Here is a 23,815-nt window from a genome sequence, read left to right as displayed (position 1 = left end):
TTTTGTTCTTTTTACTTTATTTGACAGCCTAGAGGCAGACTATTGAGGGCTTGCACGATGGCTCCATAATACTGTCCGTCGTCCCCATTTTCCTGTTTCTTTTTTATCTTTATTGCCCCAAACTTGCTCTCTGGTAGGTGGCTTTCAAGAAAAACTTAATATTTAAATGTTTGTACCCTCATATTTGCTTTTGCATTCGCAGATGGAATTAAGTTTCTTCTTAAAAGTTTAAAATGCACGATATCTTGTGGGTTAAACCACTGAAAAGAAAACATTAGATATCTGAGGTCACCCTGGAGGAACCATAGTTCTAATTGCTTAATTCTGGGACAATTCTTCAGACAATTCAGATAAAAGGATGAAATAGCTACTATGCATACTCCCTGCAGATACAGGAAAGGACCCAGACCCTTGTCAAATCCGTGAAAGAACTTGCCTGGTAGTCTGTAGAGCTGGGTGCCTGGCATCTACTCAGTTCTGTGAGTTCTCATACTGCAAGGATGCTGCACACAGCCAGGATTATGTTATATACAGAGGGGTGTGTGTGTGTGTGTGTGTGTGTGTGTGTGACAGAGAGAGAGAGAGAGAGAGAGAGAAAGAGAGAGAGAAAGAGAGAAGTGTAAGGTCTGAATCACCAGTAATTATACCTGCCTGCTCCTGAGAGCAGGATGTGCAGGAGTGGGAATGGCAAGGATAGGGTGGATGTCATAGACACACAATGAAAGAGAGCATAATGTAGATATTTTCCTCTAACTAAGCCACAAGGTTTCTTCTTATCTGGCAAAGTAACTGCTAGGGAACATGTGAAAAACAGAAGTAAAAAGAGACAAAAAGAGAAAAGAAGAGAATAAACCAAGGATGAAAACAGCAGAAATGTCATCCTCTGCAAATGCAGAGAAGGAGGGAGAACCTTGAATCACCTATAATTACTCCTGCCTGCTCCCAAGAGTTGTGGTTTTAAGTTTCACCTAGTAATGAGGCACCCTAGCAGTAAGGTTTCTGGGGACAACAGAAGGACAGGTCTTCTTTCTTTTAGCTGCCTAAAAGAAAGAAGACCATGTGCTGAATACTACCTTACAAAACATGGGAGACAAGTTTTGATGCTGTTCTAGAAACCAAACTATTGCCAGCAAAACTTCCTGCTTGCTTCTCTCCCAGTGCAAATGGCTTGAGCTTTCACAGTCACTGAGATTTCCTAGGCAACAGGAGTGTAAACTTGAGAAAAGGCAGAACCAGAGTAGAGATTGACAGTGAGCTGAGCCAATCAGGCTGTGAGTCTGCAGCAGTGATCCCAGGCCGTCCAATTAATACTAAGAGATTGGACCAGGGCCTCTGAGGAAGACAGGTAAGAGGGAGGAGGCTAAGGTGGCTTGGGAGGAACCAGTTTTCCTAGATGCAGGAGAGAGCGTCCATAGTTTCAGTTTGAAGCAACTGGTGGCAAAAGGTTAGCATTTAAGGTAAATCAATTTTTTTAAAAATCTATTCTGTGATTTGATGTTTGGTTTATTTCTTCTTGGTGTGTCTTAGCCAAGAAAAGAAGACAGTAGATGTTACTCTCTAAAAAGAAAACCTAAAAGTCTTTGAGAGTTCTTGGACTAACGAAGCCATCACTAGGCTGTCAGTGAAAACAGGAAAGAGCTTGGTACTGGGAAAGATTTTTGTAATCTTTGCAAAAAAATGCTTAGATAAACATGTACAAAAACCAATCTCATTCAGTAAAGGGGAAGGAAGTAGACATTACTGAGCAGTCACTAAGTACTAGGTATTTGAGCGTGAAGGGTTTGGGTGAATTGCTCTAACGATCCTGATGACCACTGATAAAACTGAGTTTCAGAGAGGTTCAGCATTTCCAAGGCACAGAACAATAAAACATTTCAACTTTCATTCAGACCTTGCTTTGTCTGATACTTAAACTTATGATATTTCTGCTATACACTGATAACTGAGAATCAGAATAAAAATTAGAATGCTTATTAAAGTGTACTTACATGGCTTGTTCAAAATTATATCAAATATTTTATTTGATTCATCAGAGACTTGAGTGGGTCCTTCTTTACGTTCTCAGTATAGGACACCACCAATGACCCAGGCAGCCATCTCTATTGCCTTCAGTCTGAGGAGTATTTAAGCCATATTAAGTAGATGAAATTCTTTCCTTTTTTTTTTTTGACTTATTTTTTCCTCAAACCCTACAACCACAAAAATCTATTTTGTTATTGAAAGTTTTAAATATTGAGATTTGAATTTCATGCATACATTTGTATTTACATTCTGATAGCAATTACCCAATAGTAATGGCGATGATAAATTCTGATAGCAATATAATAGCATCCTGCTAAGCCCTGATGATATGATGATAGGAAACACAAAGGATACAGCCCTTGCTCGTAAGGACCTTATAGTCTGTCTAGCAAGGCAAGCAATTCTGAAAACAAATTACATTGTCGTGCAATGTGAATGCTATTTGGACTTCACCACATGATTATGGAAGGATGGGTGGGACTTCTCTGGGCCAACAGGAAAAAGAAGGTGTACCTGAAAGTATGACAACATGTACAAAGGCACAGAGATATAGAATGCTATGGTGTGTTTGGGGAAAGTGAGTGAGTAGAGATGCAGGATAGATTTTGAATGGATGGAGAATTACTAGAAATGGCTAGAGACATAGGAAGGGTCATTGCATGAATTCAATGCTAAGAACTTTCATTTTACCTGTATACAATGTGGAACCATCAAAAAGTCTTAAACTAGATCGTGAAGTTCATGTTTTCATTTTCTAAAGATTGCTCAGTCTTCTGAAAGACAAAGCAGAGAGGGCAAAGCTAGGAGCAGGAAACCAGCTAGTAGACAGTTGCAATGGTGGAAATGAGAGGTTACCATGTCCTGGGCTGAGTCAGTATCCGTGGCAATGGAGGTGAAGGAATGGAAATGCAGGATGTGTCAAGGTAGTGAAACTCTATAGGACTTAGCTGCCAATTGGATGTAAAGGGAGAGGAAGAGTCTAGGATGATAGTCAGTTAGTGATCTGGGTAAATGGTATTGCTGTTTCCTGAAGCAAGGAGTAAGGAAGATAGGTAATGAATTTGGCTCTGGAACCTTAAACTGAAAGTGTCTGTAGGTCATCCAAGTGCACATGTTTTGTGAGAAATCTGGCTCCAGAGAGTGCCCACATTAGAATAAAGGTTTGGTAGTCATCATTTTATCAGGGGATATGGCTGAGATTGCCATAGGATAGTGGAATAGTGAGAAGAGAATAGATAACTGAAGCCTGAGAAACAGCACTTAAGAAGCAGGTGAAGACAAGGAAGAAACAAAAATAGGACAGATCCAAGAGGGAGGAGGAGAGACAGGAAATTAGATTTATAGCCATTGACAGAAAGGGTGTTAAAAAGGAAGAATGACCAATAGTCAACTCTTGGGAGACGTGAACTAAGGGCTAATGACTGTTGAAGTTGGCAAACAGTTTAGCAATGACTTATTGGAGAGTATATTTGTTGGAATGATAGAGTGAAGACCATACTGAAATGGACCGAAGTATGAATGGGGCATGAGAAAGTGGAAAGTCTGGACATTCTTTCAAATAGTTTGACTTTGAGGGGTGATAGCTAGAGGGAGTCCAGGATTGAGGGACAACAGCGGATTCATGAACTAAAGGAAGGAGCTGGTGGAGAGGAGGAAAAGGGCATAACTGATGGCTGAGAGTCTTAGAGGGTTAGGCTTCTGTGTTGCAGGTAGAGAGGGCATCCTTAGATGGGAGGAAGTTCAGAACTCTCTTGGGGGAGGGAGGATGAAGCCAGGATGCCCTAATAGCTCTATATTTTTTATAGATTTGGAGGAGGGTGATGTGAATTTGTTCATAACTTGTGGCTCCATTTTTTTTCTGGGTCTTTCAAGGCAAGGTCTGGAGTGGCAAAGATTTGGATTAGCCTTTGAGGAGACTGGAATAAGAACCTGACCAACATCATATAAAAGTAGAGTTGTGTGTTGCAGAAGGCCTAGCTGTGGTTAAGGAAGAATTGCAGTGACACCTGTCCCTGCTGGTATGTGGGTTTATTCAGCTACACTTCAGTCTGCCTTTAAGTACGTGGAGCATGGGCAAATTGAACCAAGTTAGCTATTATTTTGAGAGGGTGGGAGATTGACAAATGAGAGTCAAGAAGGAAGGCACTGGTACCGGATGGTCAGAAAGATGCACACAGTGTGTAAAATGGATAAGAAAGGAAGTGAATCCAGAAGAGAGAATGAGGTAGGTAATGTCTGGGGTGAAAATGTAGGGCCAAAAGACTGGAGGTCCCATAAGGTCAGAAGCAAGTTGGAGTAATGGAACTGAACAGTGCAGAGAAAGTCAATCTTGAATTTTGAACTTTCAGTCTGGGCATAGTGGCTTATATCTGTAATCTCAGCATTTTGGAAGGCCAAGTTGGGAGGATTACTTGAGCTTAGGAATTCAAGACCAGCCTGGGCAACATAGCAAGATCCTGTCTCTACTAAAAAGAAGAAAACATTAGTTGGGTGCTGTGGTGCACACCTGTAGTCCTAGCTACTTGGGAGGCTTTGGTGGGAGGATCACTTGTGCCCAGGAGATTGAGGCTGCAGTGAGCTACGATGGCACCACTGTGCTCCAGCCTGGGCTACAGAGTGAGATCCTGTCTCAAAAAAAAAAAAGAAAAAAAAAAAAGAATTTTGGACTTTCAGAGGAGACCAGATTTGGTTGAGAGAGAATGCTGAGACAACAAACAGATAGAGTTGAGTTGGTAGAAAGCAAGGAGCTCCAGGAACTTCATAGCTGCCTGTTGGATGGATTGCCTAGATGAGCTCCGGGTTTTCCCAGATTGATGACACCATTTGAAATGGAGAGGACATCTCTGAGGCAACATTCAAAGTCTCAGTGATTTATAAACTGACAGAACCAAAGAGGAATATAGGAAGTCTGTCCAGCTAGGCTGTGCTTCAAAGAAGGATGTGGGTATAGGTCATGACGTGGAGTTGACAGGCTGCATCTTAAAATTTGTGAGGTTCCTTAATACCTAGAATTTGGGGTAAGAGGTGCTTTCATCTGAGAAGACTGCAAGAGGGGTAGGGTTCCTTAGGCAAAATCAGATACCATCCAGGATAAAGACATTGTACCAATCAGTGTCTTGGCAGGAAATTGATGGCACATTCAAAAGTAGTAACAGAAAAGAGTTTAATGAAGGACAATTTACAGAAGTGTGGGTAGGGCTAAGCAATATAGAGAAAGCATAATGAGACACCCAGCAATGCCACAGTCAGAAGGGACAAGAAAGGTGTTATCCATAGCCCTAAGGGGGCAAAAGGAGGAGTGGTTTTCATATCTCAATCAAAGCATTTCTGTAGGGAGGGCTGCCTTTGGTGAAGGATATGGTCACTCAAAAACTGTGGCTTGGCAGAGTGGAAGTTGGGGAAATAAATACTCCAACCTCTATCTCCTCCTCTCCTCTGATCTGCTGATGTCTCCAAATGGTGGAACACAGCTGGAAGCCAGCGAGCAAGGAAGTGTGGTTAACACAGTTTATGGAGGTCAACCTCTTGTAGCACCGATGTGGGTAGGGAACGGATCAGGAGAAGCACACGGACAAACAATATTCATCTCGTCAGTGACGACTGCTGTTCAGAGGTTGATCAAGATGAGGAGGCTTATAATTGAATAAGGAATAGAGGAAAATCTGGGTGTCTCTGGATGGAAGGTGTGCTTGGTGCCAAGAGGGCCAATCTCTGCTCGTAACTTGTGGAGGTGGTGGTGAGGTGCTCGAGAGCAAGGAGTGGGAGTGTTTAGCTCGTAGAATAACACTTTTGGCTTCAACTGTTGCTTTAATCACTTGGTGAATGAAATAAGAATTTTCCTTGTAAAATGTTGCTCTTTATTCTGATATCAGACAGCTTTGTATAAAGAAAACATATCAAGGTTCAAAAGAGCAGTTTTCTGTATTTCAGAAATCAACAGATTGGCATTTGGGAGAAGATGGCATTACAAGACACTGAAATGTAGAAATGGCCACGAGTTGGCTTCTCACAGGGTTCCTAATGCCCATGAACATTTGTTCAATTAATGATATTCTTTGGAAAAGATTGTCTCCCACATTTTTAGCCATAATTCCATTGCCACTCAACATCTTGCTTTTCCTGCAGTCTGAGAATAATTTTAAAATTCTTGTATATTTTCTTCTAAACTGAAGTCAAATAGAATTAAAATTTCCCAAACTAAAAAGTACAGTTTGAGACAGCAGGACAGTCTTTGGTTGAGAGGTGGATGACAGCTCTTCTTACTTTCTTTGGAAGCTCTGCTTAGTGTGTGTCCCCTCTGCAGTTACCCCTCTAGCATAGACAGGAGTTCTTCACGCCTAGGGAGGAGCAGGCAAACACTCTTCAGTAACAAACAGCATCAGTCCTTCTTACTTAGTGTACTTTGGACTCAATATTGCTAATAAGCCTGACCCAGTTTTATAAATGAGTGCCCTGTGAGAAATGCAAATCAAAACCACAATGAGATACCATCTCACACCAGTTAGAATGGTGATCATAAAAAAGTCAGGAAACAATAGGTGCTGGAGAGGATGTGGAGAAATAGGAACACTTTTACACTGTTGGTGGGACTGTAAACTAGTTCAGCCATTGTGGAGGACGGTGTGGCGATTCCTTAAGGATCTAAAACTAGAAATACCATTTGACCCAGCCATCCCATTACTGGGTATATACGCAAAGGATTATAAATCATGCTGCTATAAAGACATATGCACACGTATGTTTACTGCGGCACTATTCACAATAGCAAAGACTTGGAACCAACCCAAATGTCCATCAATGATGGACTGGATTAAGAAAATGTGGCACATATACACCATGGAATACTATGCAGCCATAAAAAAGGATGAGCTCATGTCCTTTGTAGGGACATGGATGCAGCTGGAAACCATTGTTCTCAGCAAACTATCGCAAGGGCAGAAAGCCAAACACTGCATGTTCTCACTCATAGGTGGGAATTGAACAATGAGATCACTTGGACACAGGGTGGGGAACATCACACACCAGAGCCTGTCATGGGGTGGGGGTAGGGGGTAGGGATAGCATTAAGAGATATACCTAATGTAAATGACGAGTTAACGGGTGCAGCGCACCAACATGGCACATGCATACATACATATGTAACAAACCTGCACATTGTGCACATGTACCTTAGAACTTAAAGTATCATTTAAAAAAATGAGTGTCCTGTGGTGACTATAGGGGTTTCCTGTTTTAAAAAATGAACATTTTCTGAGATACACCAGGTCAGGGGCCAAATTTGGCCCACGGGGTGTGGTCTGATGTCCCGGGCCTAGATTATTTTAGATTATGTTTGCCTGCACTGACGACATCCTTCCTAACTGCCCATGCAAAAGTGAGTCTTATTTGCTTTGGGTGAACGGAGGTGAAAAGGGAGAAGTCATCAATGTGTTGATGTCTGCCCTTAGGGCTTTCCTTAGTCTTCTGCATCAGAGTGACCTGGTTGCTCCACATGTTTAGAAAGCTTCATGCTCCACACGGTTTTGTGAAATAAGCTGATTTAGACATGCTCGCACTCTTACTTTTTGGAATAACAATATTTCTTCTGGCAACTGAGGCAGAAACTGTAAGTTGCCTACTCAATAGCCACTGTCTTCTTTTTTATAAACAGAACCTTGTGGGTGGCAAAGTATCCAGTCAAAAATCAGGTTTCCCAGACTCATTTGGAGTGGCTGATGAGATTTACATAGAAGGAACTGGGCGAATCTTCTGGGAACCAGTTCAGAAAGGGCTGATTTCATTGAGAAGAGCATCCTTCTTGCCTTTTTTCCTTTTTCTTTTCTTTTGCTTGGAGTGTGGAGGTAATAGCTGGAGCTGCTATGGCTATTATGTATGAATATTATATACCTTTAGGCAACTTTGAGTATAAAAACTACGCTAGGGTAGAAAGATAGGAGAGTCTGGAAACATTGATGACGACTTGAAGCACTTCCAGACTTCTTTTACGTGAAAGTAAAGTAAATCTCTATCATTTTCAGAGACAGGACCTACTTCTATTATGAGTTGCTGGACACAATTCATAACTGATATGCTGATCTACACTGATGTTGGCACTATGACATTGGATTTCTTTTTTTTTTTTTTCTTTTTGGGACAGAGTTTCACTCTTGTTTCCCAGGCTGGAGTGCAATGTTGTGATCTCAGCTCACAGCAACCTCTGCCTCCCGGGTTCAAGCCATTCTCCTGCCTCAGCCTCTGGAGTAGATGGGATTACCGACATGCGCCACCATGCCCTGCTAATTTTGTATTTTTAGTAGAGATGAGTTTCTCCATGTTGGTCAGGCTGGTCTCAAACTCCGGACCTCAGGTGATCCACCCGCCTCAGCCTCCCAAAGGGCTGGGATTACAGGTGTGAGCCACCGCGCCTGACCTGACATTGGATTTTTATCCCTTAACACTTTTTGGTTTTCTAGAAGTATCAGTTAAGAACAACTAGGATACAAATAATTGACTAGATTTCTAAGTGGTCATAAAATAAACATTAAAATAGACAAATGACTCCAAAAGAAGCATTCATTCTAACGGACTGCAAGATAGTTACTAAGTGATTTTGATGACTAATGGCTGCAAAAGGGCAAATGTCCGCCAGAGCTGTGGCTTTACCTGCATCTAAAAGGGTGATAGAAGATGTACCAGTTGGGCTTTGTCCTTGCAGTGGGTTTGAAATAATTTTCTGAGGTCACGACTTCATAGCAAAAATGGAATATTTGAAAGTTACCTGGTTGATCTTAAGAGCATAACCATTGAAATCAACAGAAGTTTTATTTTTCTTTTGTCTTGGTTTTATTTATTTGTTTATTTATTTCTCTATTTTGCAATTCAGCTAAATCTTTGCTTACCTTCGCATAGTTTAGGTAGCTTCTTATTCTGTTTCTTTAAGATGTTGCATCGAGCAGGTTGACCTAACTCAGAATAGACTGTAAGCTATTTCTTGGTAAAAACCCTAGAGACTCAAGGCACAGCAAAGGGAAAAGCAAGATGGAGAAGACAGCAAGGAGAGAGCTATTAGGAGAGTGCATGCCCCTGACATTCCCAGTGGGTGCTTATTATGACAAGGACCCTGTAACCTTGGGGCCTCTGTATTTTATTAAACCTGGGTTTCTTTTTTTTTTTTTTTTTTTTTTTTAACCACATTGTGTCAGTTACATGGGTTCTTGAATATTATGCCAAGCTGTTTATTTTGTTCTCTTTCATAGTCAAAAGTGCTGGAGAGGCTGCTACTTGACAAAATTCTGCTGAGAGAAGTGGTTATAATGGAGTGACTTTCTCTCTCGTCATGATTCTCAGGGGTGAATCTCTTCTCACACTGGATTGCTAGTTATTTTACCCAGCTAAAGGTCACTATTTACGGTCAGTCCAAACATAGCAGGAATAAGCTTTTTGCCGTCTGTATCAGTTAGGAATAATTTGACTGCAAGTGACTGAAGACCTGACCAACAGCCTATTAAACAGATAATGCAAAGAGATTTATGTTTCTTACAAGACAGGAGTGTGAAGTCAAGAAATTGCCAACATTGGTGCAGCAGCTCGATGATGTCAGGGCTCTAAATTGGTATGGATATGATTCCCTTGGCCCTTCCCTCATGATTGCGTAGAGGCTGCCACAGTTCCAGACATTACATCCTCACTCAAGGCATGAGGAAAGCAAAAGAGATGAGAGAGATATTCCAGAGCTCTCAGCACTTTCCTTTGGGTCCCTTTGGCCAGAACTGGTTCCTATGCCTACCCAGTAGAAAGTGGAATACAGCAGAGAAAAAGGGGAATAGAATGACTTTCGCTCAGCCAGGTGGCAGTGTCTAAAAAACTAGCTGTAATTCAAATTTAATCAAGTTAAAACTACTTCTAGGAATGTAAACTTCCAAGGGTTGGAAGCTTGGCTGTCTCATCCATTCCTCTTGTATGGCACATAATAGGTGTTTAATAAACATGTGTTAATGCAGAACCAAGACTACAGTGAGGCAAGGTAGGTGTTTAGGGTGCACTATTTAAGGAGACACTCATTCTCAGGCTTGGGCAAGTGTATGGTTAACATTTGCATGATTCTGAGACTGTGTGCCTCTTTAAACATTATGCCTTTTTCTTACTTAGCCCTACCCCCAACCCTGGTTCAGTGAATAAAATGAAATACGAATATGTATGAAGTAAACACTTTATCACAATGATATTTATAAAATATTATTTTTAAAATGTACCATATCACAAACATTAAAATAAGGACTGAATTCACATCTCGAAGATCAATAGAAAGAAGTAAAGACTAGTTTACAATCCCACCAACAGTGTAAAAGTGTTCCTATTTCTCCACATCCTCTCCAGCACCTGTTGTTTCCTGACTTTTTAATGATCGCCATTCTAACTGGTGTGAGATGGTATCTCATTGTGGTTTTGATTTGCATTTCTCTGATGGCCAGTGACGATGAGCATTTTTTTGTGTCTGTTGGCTGTATGAATGTCTTCTTTTGAGAAATGTCTGCTCATATCCTTTGCCCACTTTTTGATGGGGTGGTTTGTTTTTTTCTTGTAAATTTGTTTGAGTTCTTTGTAGGTTCTGGATATTAGCCCTTTGTCAGATGAGTAGATTGCAAAAATTTTCTCCCATTCTGTAGGTTGCCTGTTCACTCTGATGGTAGTTTCTTTTATTCACAATAGCAAAGACTTGGAATCAACCCAAATGTCCATCAGTGACAGATTGGATTAAGAAAATGTGGCACATATACACCATGGAATACTATGCAGCCATCAAAAAGGATGAGTTTGTGTCCTTTGTAGAGACATGGATGCAGCTGGAAACCATCATTCTTAGCAAACTATCACAAGAACAGAAAACCAAACACCGCATGTTCTCACTCATAGGTGGGAACTGAACAATGAGATCACTTGGACTCAGAAAGGGGAACATCACACACCGGGGCCTATCATGGGGAGGGGGGCGGGGGGAGGGATTGCACTGGGAGTTATACCTGATGTAAATGATGAGTTGATGGGTGCAGCACACCAACATGGCACAAGTATACATATGTAACAAACCTGCACGTTATGCACATGTACCCGACAACTTAAAGTATAATAATAATAAATAAATTTAAAAAAAAAAAAAAAGAAAGAAGTAAAGACTGGTTTAGCATAAATGGGCTCTACACAAACCTGCCTATTGAGAGTGGCTGCAACATGCATTTTAAGCATTTTGAGAAAATTTATTTTGATGCACAGAAAAACTGGTAAGATGCCAGACCTCAGTGACATCTTATTTCCACAGTATGCTATTTCACTTAAGTATAGATGAAATGCCGTCATACTTTATGTGGTATGTGGAAGTTGGCAATCCAAACAAAAACCAGATGTTTCATATATTCATACATTTTAGAAAAAATTTTAAAAATAAATTGTGGGAAAATAGTAAATGATATGAAGGTAATCAGTGCAGAAGTTTTGAGTTTGATTTAAAAATCCTCACACATCTTTTTTTTTTCTTTTTTATTGTACTTTAAGTTCTAGGGTACATGTGCACAACATGCAGGTTTGTTACATATGTATACATGCGCCATGTTGGTGTCCTGCACCCATTAACTCATCCTTTACATTAGGTATATCTCCTAATGTTATCCCTCCCCCCTCCCCCCATCCCACAACAGGCCCCAGTGTGTGATGTTCCCCACCCTGTGTCCAGGTGTTCTCATTGTTCAATTCCCACCTATGAGTGAGAATATGTGGTGTTTGGTTTTCTGCCCTTGCGATAGTTTGCTGGGAATGATGGTTTCCAGCTGCATCCATGCCCCTACAAAGGGCATGAACTTATCCTTTTTTATGGCTGCATAATATTCCATGGTGTATATATGCCACATTTTCTTAATCCAGTCTGTCATTGATGAACATTTAGATTGGTTCCAAGTCTTTGCTATTGTGAATAGTGCCGCAATAAACATATGTGTGCATGTGTCTTTATAGCAGCATGATTTATAATCCTTTGCATATACACCCAGTAAGGGGATGGCTGGGTCAAATGGTATTTCTAGTTCTAGATCCTTGAGGAATTGCCACACTGTCTTCCACAATGGTTGAACTAGTTTACAGTTCCACCAATAGTGTAAAAGTGTTTCTATTTCTCCACATCCTCTCCAGCACCTGCTGTTTCCTGACTTTTTAATGATCACCATTCTAACTGGTGTGAGAGGGTATTTCATTGTGGTTTTGATTTGCATTTCTCTGATGGCTAGTGATGATGAGCATTTTTTCATGTGTCTGTTGGCTGCATAAACGTCTTCTTTTGAGAAGTGCCTGTTCATATCCTTTGCTCACTTTTTGATGGGGTTGTTTGTTTTTTTCTTGTAAATTTGTTTGAGTCCTTTGTAGGTTCTGGATATTAGCCCTTTGTCAGAAGAGTAGATTGCAAAAATTTTCTCCCATTCTGTAGGTTGCCTGTTCACTCTGATGGTAGTTTCTTTTGCTGTGCAGAAGCTCTTTAGTTTAATTAGATCCCATTTGTCAATTTTGGCTTTTGTTGCCATTGCTTTTGGTATTTTAGACATGAAATCCTTGCCCATGCCTATGTCCTGAATGGTATTCCCTAGGTTTTCTTCTAGGGTTTTTATGGTTTTAGGTCTAACATTTAAGTCTCTAATCCATCTTGAATTAATTTTTATGTAAAGTGTAAGGAAGGGATCCAGTTTCAACTTTCTACTTATGGCTAGCCAGTTTTCCCAGCACCATTTATTAAATAGGGAATCCTTTCCCCATTTCTTGTTTTTGTCAGGTTTGTCAAAGATCAGATGGCTGTAGATGTGTGGTATTATTTCTGAGGGCTCTGTTCTGTTCCATTGGTCTATATTTCTGTTTTGGTACCAGTACCATGCTGTTTTGGTTAGCGTAGCCTTGTAGTACAGTTTGAAGTCAGGTAGTGTGATGCCTCAAGCTTTGTTTGGCTTAGGACTGTCTTGGCAATGCAGGCTCTTTTTTGGTTCCATATGAACTTTAAATTAGTTTTTTCCAATTCTGTGAAGAAAGTCATTGGTAGCTTAATGGGGATGACATTGAATCTATAAATTACCTTGGGCAGTATGGCCATTTTCACGATATTGATTCTTCCTATCCATAAGTATGGAATGTTCTTACATTTATTTGTGTCCTCTTTTATTTCACTGATCAGTGGTTTGTAGTTCTCCTTGAAGACGTCCTTCATATCCCTTGTAAGGGATTCACTGATTTTTTGTAGGGTTTTTTGTGTCTCTATCTCCTTCAGTTCTGCTCTGATCTTAGTTATTTCTCGCCTTCTGTTAGCTTTTGAATGTGTTTGCTCTTGCTTCTCTAGTTCTTTTAATTGTGATGTTAGGGTGTGAATTTTAGATCTTTCCTGCTTTCTCTTGTGGGCATTTAGTGCTATAAATTTCCCTCTACTTTAAATGTGTCCCAGAGATTCTGGTATGTTGTATCTTTTTCTCTTGGTTTCAAAGAACATCTTTATTTCTGCCTTCATTTTGTTATGTACCCAGTAGTCAGGTTGTTCAGTTTCCATGTAGTTGAGCAGTTTTGATTGAGTTTCTTAATCCTGAGTTCTAGTTTGATTACACTGTGGTCTGAGAGACAGTTTGTTATAATTTCTGTTCTTTTGCGTTTGCTGAGGAGTGCTTTACTTCCGACTATGTGGTCAATTTTGGAATAAGTGTGATGTGGTGCTGAGAAGAATGTATATTCTGTTGATTTGGGGTGGAAAGTTCTGTAGATGTCTATTAGATCTGCTTTGTGCAGAGTTGAGTTCAATTCTTGGATATCCTTGTTAACTTTCTGTCTCGTTGATCTGTCTAATGTTGACAGTGGGGTGTTAAAGTCTCCCATTATTATTGTGTGGGAGTCGAAGTCTCTTTGTCAGTCTCTAAGTACTTGCTTTATGAATCTAGGTGGTCCTGTATTGGGTGCATATATATTTAGGATAGTTAGCTCTTCTTGTTGAATTGATCCCTTTACCATTATATAATGGCCTTCTTTGTCTCTTTTGATCTTTGTTCGTTTAAACTCTGTTTTATCAGAGACTAGGGATTGCAACACCTGCCTTTTTTTGTTTTCCATTTGTTTGGTAGATCTTCCTCCATCCCTTTATTTTGAGCCTATGTGTGTCTCTGCATGTGAGATGGGTCTCCTGGATACAGGAAATTGATAGGACTTGACTCTTTATTCAATTTTGCCAGCCTGTGTCTTTTAATTGGAGCATTTAGTCCATTTACATTTAAGGTTAATATTGTTATGTGTGAACTTGATCCTGTCATTATGATGTTAGCTGGTTATTTTACTTGTTAGTTGATGCAGTTTCTTCCTAGCATTGATGGTCTTTACAATTTGGCATGTTTTTGCAGTGGCTGGTTCCTGTTATTCCTTTCCATGTGTAGTACTTCCTTCAGGAGCTCTTGTAGGGCAGGCCTGGTGGTGACAAAATCTCACAGCATTTGCTTGTCCGTAAAGGATTTTATTTGTCCTTCACTTATGAAACTTAGTTTGGCTGGCTATGAAATTCTGGGTTGAAAATTTTTTTCTTTATGAATGTTGAATATTGGACCCCACTCTCTTCTGGCTTGTAGAGTTTCTGCTGAGAGATCTGCTGTTAGTCTGATGGGCTTCCCTTTGTGGGTAACCCGACCTTTCTCTCTGGCTGCCCTTAACATTTTTTCCTTCATTTCAACTTTGGTGAATCTGACAATTTTGTGTCTTAGAGTTGCTCTTCTCAAGGAATGTCTTTGTGGCGTTCTCTGTATTTCCTGAATTTGAATGTTGGCCTGCCTTGCTAGGTTGGGGAAGTTCTCCTGGATAATATCCTGCAGAGTGTTTTCCAACTTGGTTCCATTCTCCCCATCACTTTCAGGTACACCAATCAGATGTAGATTTGTTCTTTTCACATAGTCCCATATTTCTTGGAGGCTTTGTTCATTTCATTTTACTCTTTTTTCTCTAAACTTCTCTTCTCATTTCATTTCATTCATTTGACCTTCAATCACTGATACCCTTTCTTCCAGTTGATCGAGTCAGTTACTGAATCTTGTGCATTTGTCATGTAGTTCTTGTGTCATGGTTTTCATCTCTATCAGTTCGTTTAAGGACTTCTCTACATTGGTTTTTCTAGTTAGCCATTCATCAAATTTTTTTCCAAGGTTTTTAGTTTCTTTGCACTGGGTTCATAATTCCTCCTTTAGCTTGGAGAAGTTGGATTGTCTGAAGTCTTCTCTCAACTCGTCAAAGTCATTCTCCATCCAGTTTTGTTCTGTTGCTGGCAAGGACCTGCATTCCTTTGGAGGGTAAGAGTCTCTCTGATTTTTAGAATTTCCGGCTTTTCCATACTGTTTTTTCCCCATCTTTGTGGTTTTATCTACCTTTGGTCTTTGATGATGCTGATGTACAGATGAGGTTTTGATGTGGATGTCCTTTCTCTTTGTTATTTTTCCTTCTAACAGTCAGGACCTTCAGCTGCAGGTCTGTTGGAGTTTGCTCGAGGTCCACTCCAGACCCTGTTTGCCTGGCTATTCGCAGCGGAGGCTGCAGAAGAGTGAATATTGCTGAACAGAAAATGTTGCTGTCTGATCGTTCCTCTGGAAGCTTTGTCTCAGAGGTGTACCCGGCCATGTGAGGTGTGAGGTGTCAGTGTGCCCCTAGTGGGGGATGTCTCCCAGTTAGGCTACTCGGGGGTCAGGGACCCACTTGAGCAGACAGTCTGTCCATTCTCAGATCTCCAACTGCATGCTGGGAAAACCACTACTCTCTTCAATGCTACATCTGCAGAGGTTTCTGCTGTCTTTTGTTTGGCTATGCCCTGTTCCCAGAGGTCAAGTCTACAGAGGCAGGCAGGTCTCCTTGAGTTGCGGTGGGTTCCACCCAGTTTGAGCTCCACCCAGTTTGGCTACTTTGTTTACCTACTTAAACCTCAGCAATGGCGGGCGCCCCTCCCCGAGCCTCACTGCCCCCTTGCAGTTAGATCTCAGACTGCTGTGCTAGCAATGAGGGAGGCTTCATGGGTGTGGGACCCTCCGAGCCAGGCACGGGATATAATCTCCTGGTGTTCCATTTGCTAAGACCCTTGGTAAAGCACAGTATTAGGGTGGGAGTGACCCAATTTTCCAGGTGTTGTGTGTCATGGTTTCCGTTGGCTAGGAAAGGGAATTCCTTTCCCCCTTGCGCTTCGCGGGTGAGGTGATGCTTCGCCCTGCTTCGGCTCTTGCTCGTTGGGCTGCACCCACTGTCCTGCACCCACTGTCCGACATGCCCCAGTGAGATGAACCCGGTACCTCAGTTGGAAATGCAGAAATCACCTGTCTTCTGTGTCGCTCACGCTGGTAGCAGGAGGCTAGAGCTGTTCCTATTCGTCTATGTTGGAGCCTAATCCCATACATCATTTTAATTAAAACAAACAGAGAAAAAAATAGCTGCTGCAACAGGAAGAGGCTAAGTAAAACTTTTCATCTTAACCAGAAGGGATTTACACTGAGCCTTAAGGACTTGAAAACCCAAGCAAGGACTTGAGATGGGAGAAGGGGTCATGTTTAGGGACTGTGAGTGGCCCAGCTTTGCTCTGTACTGCCATCCTCACTCTCTGCTGGTATGAAATCCAGCAGCACTCCAAAGCATTCTTTTCCCTGAAGTTTTTCTTTTCCTGCATCTCTTATTTCAGGAACCTTCTCTGAGTCCCCAAAGCAATTAATCAGTTTTAAGCAACATCATGGTGTAGCTGTTGCATGAAGTGACTTAGAACTGTTTTCAAGGCCGGGCATGGTGGCTCACGCCCATAATCCCAGCACGGGGGGGCCAAGGTGGGTGGATCACAAGGTCAGGAGTTCGAGACCAGCCTGGCCAACATGGTGAAACCCTGTCTTTTCTAAAAATACAAAAATTAGCTGGGCATGGTGGCAGGCATCTGTAATCCCAGCTACTTGGGGGGCTGAGGCAAGAGAATCACTTGAACCCAGGAGGTGGAGGTTGCAGTGAGCTGAGAACACACCACTGCACTCCAGCCTGGGGGACAGAGCAAGACTCTGTCTCAGGAAAAAAAAAACAAAAAAAAACAAAAAAAAAAAAAAACAAAAACAAAAACAACTGTTTTCAGCCCTGGCTCTGCTACTCCCTAGTGACACATTCTCAGACAAGTGACCTGGGTTCTTCAGGTCTCTGCTGACTTCCTGTAATAGGGCAGCAGTATTTGATAGAATCCACCACATGAGGCAATATGTGGATGTATGTAAAGTCCTTAGCCAAGGGCTTGGCCCCCAGCATAGTTACAACTGTATTACTACATGTTCTCTTCATGCCTTTATCTTGCCCTGTGTTGTGTTATAATAAGGCTTTACTCCTCTTACTAGAGGGTGACCTTGTAATTCCTATAGCTTATGTTCTCAAATTTAGGGATACATAAAAACCAACTAAAAACAATAAAATGCCCAGCCACAGCATCTATACCAAGAGAGTCTAATTTACTGCACTTGGTGAGTGCTGTGGGCATCTTTGTTTTTCAACAGCACCCACAGTGGTCCCAGGTCTTTCCCTATTGCAGGACTTCTCAACATCAGTACTGCGGACATCTCTGACTGGTAATTCTTTGTTGCTAGGGGCCATCTTGTGTATCTTGTGTAGGATGTGTAGCAGCATCCCTGGCCTCCACCCATTAGATGCCAATACACTCTACCCTACTTCCATTGCAACAACCAAAAATGTCTTGCAGGAGGCATTATCAAATGTCTCCTGGGGTTGGGGAGGCATCATACCCAGTTGAGAAGCACTTCTCTATAATTATCGCCTGAAGAGTTAGCACAGTGTCTTGCATAGCTAGTGGTGCTAAGGGTATGTTCAGTTGATTCAAACTCAAATGGGCTCCGTGAAGTAACTCTCACGATGTCAACAACACTGACAAACATTCTTGTCTGAGGCTTCTGTGTACTGCAAAAGCCACGTATTCAAACTGTCAGAGTCTTCAATTTCAGTCTCTTTGGGAGGACATCACTATTTATTCCTTTCCTAGCCACCTACTAGGCTATACTCAACACCTAGTGCTATGATTTGAATGTTTGAAATTCATGTTAAAACTGAATCCCCAATACAATAGTATTAAGTGGTGTGGTCTTTAGGAGTTGGTTAGGTCACAAGAACCCCTCCCTCATGATTATAAAAGTGACTTTGCAAATTGTTCAGCCCTTTTTTGCCCTTCTGTCTCTTCTGCCATGTGAAGACACAGCATTTGTCCCCTCTGGAGGACCCCGAGTTCAAGGCACCATCTTAAAGGCAGAGAGAATAGTCCTTGCCAGGCACTAAATCTGCTGATACCTTGATCTTGAACTTTCCAGCCTCCAAAACTAAGAAATAAATTTCTCTTGTTTATAAATTACCCAGTCTATGGTATTTTGTTCTAGCAGCACAACTGTACTAAGACATCTGAAATGCAATATATATTTCAGAAGGGCATTTTCTAAGGGGAAACTTATTGAGGAACTATGGGTTTTTGCCATCTACCATGTAGTAATATCTAGTTTATTGAATAGACTAAAGTCAGTGCAGATGGTTTAATTTTTTTCCGTTAATTGCCTTCAGACATGGTCTGTTGTATCTCTCTTCTCATACTGAGATGACGTTTCAAGTATTGAAAGGTCCACTGAGTCTTAATCAAAATTTCACCCTTATACTCAGTTTCCAAGTACAGAGAGAAAGAGCAAAAACCATATCAAGTTCCCCATCTCTGTGGGGGACTAGTCTCAGTGCTCAGGATCAAGCCTGAGCTAGCAGAAATAGGAAATGTTTTGTCTTGGATGAGAATTTAAAAGAAGGCAAATGTTTTCCACCTTCTCGGAACTAGCTTGATGCCCTACAAGCTTCATCAGTAGCTGCTTACTGTATACATTTCTCCTTTCTTCTCTTCTCATCGTAGAATGTTTTAAAAGCACATGGAACCATTGTAGCAACCCCAGGTTCCTTGCTATTGAAAATAGCTAATGTACTTGCACAGGCATCTAACCATTACAGAAATGCCTACAAATGTTCGTAAGGCAAAAATAATGACATGGCCTGGCTGTGGGGAAAACGGGCTCAACAGCATCAAGAGGTGGGACAGGTGCTGGGAACAATTGGACTGCAGATGGCTGCTGTTGTCACAAGGTTGGACCTGCAGGACTTCCTCAACAGGACAGCTTCCTCACAGTACCTGCTGTTCCAAGCAGTGGGGTGCAAAAGAAGACTGTCCAGGAAACATATGGTCCAGCCATCACAACTGCACATCCCTGTCAGCGGGGAAGCCTCCTTTTCCTCCTCAAACACATCTCGCCTCTGTCCCCTACACCACATTTACTGTCCCTTTCTATTTATCTAATTCTGTCCCTCCCTCTCCACTTTAAGACAGGTTAACCCTGCTCTTCTCTAAAGTTCATCCGAGCTGACTAAACCTGCTTCAGTTCCCTTTCAAGGAACTATATTTCCCTGTAAAAGGAAAACCAGGAATGTACTGTCAGAGAAGTCAAAGGAGGGAGGGTTTCTTGAGGGTGAGGTGAGAATTTTCCATTGGATTTTGCAACAAAGAGGATGTAAAAGCCTTGGTGTCTTATGGTGTCTGGATCAATGATCTCTAGGGTTGCCTCTTTAGCAATAAGATCCCCTTCTGTGTTTGCAGGTGGAGAGGAACAGAGAAAGAGGGAGAGAGAGATGTAATTCAGCTTACTGCCACCAGGGAGCACCGAAGACAAGTCAATAGATGCGGGCTAGGGCTAGAGCGGTTCCCTCTTCTAAGGGTCCACTTCAATCTGTCTCCGAACCTTATAGAGGGAACCGTGAAGATATAGACCCCACGCATTTTCCGCTTTCCACATCCTTCCTACAATAATTCGCAAAATCCAGGCCGACAGAGAGTTTGGCGTGGCAGTCGGTTGTGCACCGGGAGAGTGGAATGAGATAGCCTTAATGGGACCACTGCTACTGTGGCTCCACTCTGCCTCTGCCCCAAATCTCCAGGCTTCTGTGAATATCCTCCCTTGCCACCAGCCACTGGAGGGTGGAGGTGGAGAGTGCAAGCAACAGCTCTGGATGCCAGCCCCGAGTCCGCCCTCTCCCTCAAACTGCACGTTCTGCCACTGGCCATCTTGTATCTCTTCCTCTCTCTCCATCCACACCGTCCAGGCAGCATAGCTGGAAACAACAGTCTCCCACTGGCTAGCCTTATGTCCCACCTTCCTATCCATTCTTTTCACTGTACAATGCAAACGGCCTTTCCCTTTTTAAGAAGACTTTGTGGTTTCCTGTTGCTCTCAGGACAAAGTCCAAACCTCACCCTGGCACCCCAGGCTCTTTGGGATCTGATGGCTGCCCGCCTGCTCAGTGTCATCTTTACCCCAAATTCCTCCGAATCTCCACGACTGTTCATCTCCCCCTGCCACCCATACATCTATTCTCCAACCATACTGAAATACTTGTACTTTCCTAATTATATTGGTTTCCCTCTTACCTTGGTCTAACAGTTGGTACACCTGCTCTCTAAAATATCCTTCTATCCCCACGTCCCCAGCCTCGATAACTACCACCTTCCATTAGGATGAAAGCTCAGACATCACCTCCTCTGAGAGGTCCTCAAAAAGCCCCACTCCCAGGCCAGGTAAGCAGCCCTCCCTCTTGTGATTGCATTCTCCACTCAACCCCCAGGCTGTAAGCGTTGTCTTGGTCCCGCTTTCATACTACCCCTGGCACACTGCGTGGCGCTTCCTGAGCTCTTAGTAGACCTGCGTGGAAGGCAGACTGAACCGCACGCCTGGCCGGGGGACTGCGCAGACGCCTGAGAACACGTGGTGGCGCTGCGGCCAAGTGGGTCGGGAGTGCAACCTCTTCTCCGCCTTGCACAGGGATGCGCTCTGTTGTCACCACGCCGGATCTTTAAGGTTCAGTCTTCTGCAGGCAGGGACACTTTATGTACTGCTGTGAAGTCGGTGACATATGTTTGGATACTGACTCTTGGCCTGGTGCCTGGCGCCTTTATTGAAACTTCAACGCTGAGGAGCTCCCTTCTTCACTTGAGATCCTGTGCAATCCTGCCTTCCTTAAAAGCCCCGGTGCTTAATAAACTTTTTGTTTTCCGTTCTGGTTAAATATAGGAGATCAGGATTCAAACTAATGAAGACTCTAGGCTATTCAAGGGCTTGGTTCTCTGAATAATTCCTCACACTCCCGCACTCTGTTCCTGCATAGTGCCTTGAAAAAGTACACAATACAATTAGCTAGTGGTTGGTGAACTGGGTGATTCAATGATTAAAAAGGATTGTTACTATGGGCATTTCAAGCTTCATGGTAGGATAGTAGGAGAGAATGGACTTTTTTTTCCCCTTGAATTTATTAAAGACTCCAGATAAAAACTGCCCACGTCATCCCTGGGTAGGGTCAGCCACAAGAGGTGGGACAGCCTGGAGTACTGGGCTGGCTGTTTCTTGCCTTCCTGGACTTGATCCCACTTTCCTATGAGAAAGCACCATCAAACTGTGCTTTGAGATCCTTATATTTTATTTCATAAACCACAAACATGATGAAGCAGAAAGAGCCCTGCTTGGGAATCAGAAGCCCTCTGTTTTGGTCTTGGTCAGGACTTTTGAGCAAGTCACTTTGCCAACCCAAGCCTTCGTTTCCAAGTTTGCAAAATGAGGTTGCACCAGAGGATCTTCAAGGGTCATACAATTCTAACAGCGTGTGGATTACTGTGAGCCACGTTTCCGTGTGACTTGGGCAAGTTACCTGATTTCTCTACATCCTAATTTCTTTATCTGTGAAATACCAATAATAGTAGTAACTAGCTCATGGGCTTGTTTTACTTTTTTAACTTTCGCTAATTTACCAAGATGACCACATGCCCAGCACACTTTAAAATTTATTTTTTAAATTGACAGATAAAGTTGTATTTACCTTGTATAACATGATGTTTTGAAGTATGTATAATTGTGAAATGACTAAATCAAACTAGTAACATCTGTGCTTGGGTTTTATTTTATTGAGATGAATACACATAACATAAATTAGCAATTTTAAAGTGTATATTACATTCACAATGTTGACAAACCACCATCTATATCAAGTTCCAAAACATTTTTATTACCCCTGAAGGAAACTTTACACTCATTAAGCAGTCACTCCCCACTGGCCTTCTCACCCCAGCCCCTTGCAACCACTAATTTGCTTTCTGTCTCTATGAATTTGCCTATTCTGAATATTTCACATAAATTAAATCGTACAATGTGTGACATTTTGGGTCTGGCTTCTTGTACTTAGCATAATGTGGCCAAGGTTTATCCACATTGTGGCATCTGTCGGTACTGTGTTCCTTTTTATGGCTGAAGAGTGTTTCATTGTATGGCTACACCACAATTTGTTTATCCACTTATCCATGGATGGACATTTGGTTTGTGTCTACCTTTTGGCTGTTGTGAATAATGCTGCTATAAACATGGGTATATGTGCACTGGTTTGAGTTCCTGTTTTCAGTTCGGCTCACGGGGTTGTTGTGGGAACTGGACACATGGTTACTACCTAGTCGGGGCATGGGGGCACCACTGATGCCTTTAATATTATTCTGAAGGTGTGCAAAGAGGGTCCTACTGGGGATCTGTCCCAGATCCAGGAGCCAGATTGCACTTTCTCTCCATGACTGGTTTTTAGTCTCTGTTTCTCTTCATTCTCACTTACTGTCATGGATGGCAGAGAAAAACCAGAGCAAAATGAATAAACTGGACAAGGTAGGGGAGATGTCATGGGAAATGAGAATGGGAGGTGTATGGCTGGGGACAGCCATTGGGAAAGTATCATGAAGCAAGGTCGAGGGTCAGGAAAGATGGTGGTGGTCCTGGGAAGGATCAAGACTCTGAGATGGGTTTGGAGAATGAGAAGTGCATGTTGTCGACACCTGTTCCTGCTTCCATAGGGGTTGGGGTGGGGATGGGGCACATGCCACTGGCAGAATATGGTCAGGGCAAGGGAATGGCTCAGGCAAGGATGAGTAAGGCAGCAGAAGATTGCTAGATGAGTGAATTGGTGGTTTTGTCCGTGACTCAGGATTCTGGCTGTTAATGAGGGGAGAGTTAGTGCTGAAGCTGGGAATGAGCTCTGGGAATTGTCAGCGTGAGGTCGGGTGACAAAATAGTAATAAGCAAACACCAGTTATTAGAAAGCTAAAGCTGCCAGGAAGGGCATGGTCTTAGCTGCAGGTGTCCCTGTTGGATGAGAATTGGAACATGCTCCTTGTGTGTGCCTGGCAAGAACGGAAGCCTCTAAGCGCAGGGTGTGCCACCGTCTTGAGTTCCAGGGAAACTCTGCTTAGGTGCCAGAGGAAGCAGAGGAAGACTGTGTAGCTTTAGACAAAGCAAGTTTTTCCTAACGTGGAGTAAAGCAGCTGAGACCTAGATAGGTTTCCTTCTTGACCCGAGGTTCAAGAGAACTGAAAGGAATTGCTCCCATCTTCACCCACATACTGGGAATCTGGATACAGGGCAAGAAGGTGGGATCCTGTACGTTGGTTCAGTTGAGGCTGCAAGAAAGTGGCCATGTCAAGTGTGTGCATCCCTGAATTGTCTATTCTGGCCTCAGTTATTGGTTTGATGAGATTCCCTTTCCCAAAAGTCAAATAAGGAGTACCCTGTGTGGGAGACCTTTCAGGGTGTATAGGAGAACAACAGTCTTGGCATAGACGAGGTTGTGAATCTGCAGGTTGCTCTCTTTGATGAAACTAATTCCGTCCTAACGTAGCACTTAGGGGAAGTGCCAGAATTTGACTAGGCAG

General features: G+C 42.4%; 1 protein-coding gene and 1 long non-coding RNA gene across 2 annotated transcripts in view; one reads left to right on the top strand and one right to left on the bottom strand.

Annotated features, from left to right (window-relative positions):
- Positions 1 to 1,197, bottom strand: LOC126957097 (uncharacterized). The gene is made up of 2 exons (XR_007726643.1): positions 1,074 to 1,197; positions 1 to 260 (listed from the first exon to the last, which is right to left on the bottom strand). It is a non-coding gene; the product is annotated as an uncharacterized LOC126957097 (long non-coding RNA).
- A 137-nt stretch (positions 1,198 to 1,334) lies between these two features.
- The window catches only part of CAPSL (calcyphosine like), a 36,551-nt gene continuing 14,070 nt past the window's right edge, over positions 1,335 to 23,815 (top strand). Inside the window, exon 1 of the mRNA XM_050794529.1 lies at positions 1,335 to 1,457. The gene's annotated coding sequence lies outside the window, so the exon portion shown is untranslated. The remainder of the gene's footprint in view (positions 1,458 to 23,815) is intronic.

The sequence above is a fragment of the Macaca thibetana genome, chromosome 6 (assembly GCF_024542745.1).
Source record: "Macaca thibetana thibetana isolate TM-01 chromosome 6, ASM2454274v1, whole genome shotgun sequence".
Classification (NCBI taxonomy): Eukaryota; Metazoa; Chordata; class Mammalia; order Primates; family Cercopithecidae; genus Macaca; species Macaca thibetana.
Note: the sequence above shows the minus strand (reverse complement) of the source record. Positions and strands in the feature narration are given on the sequence as shown.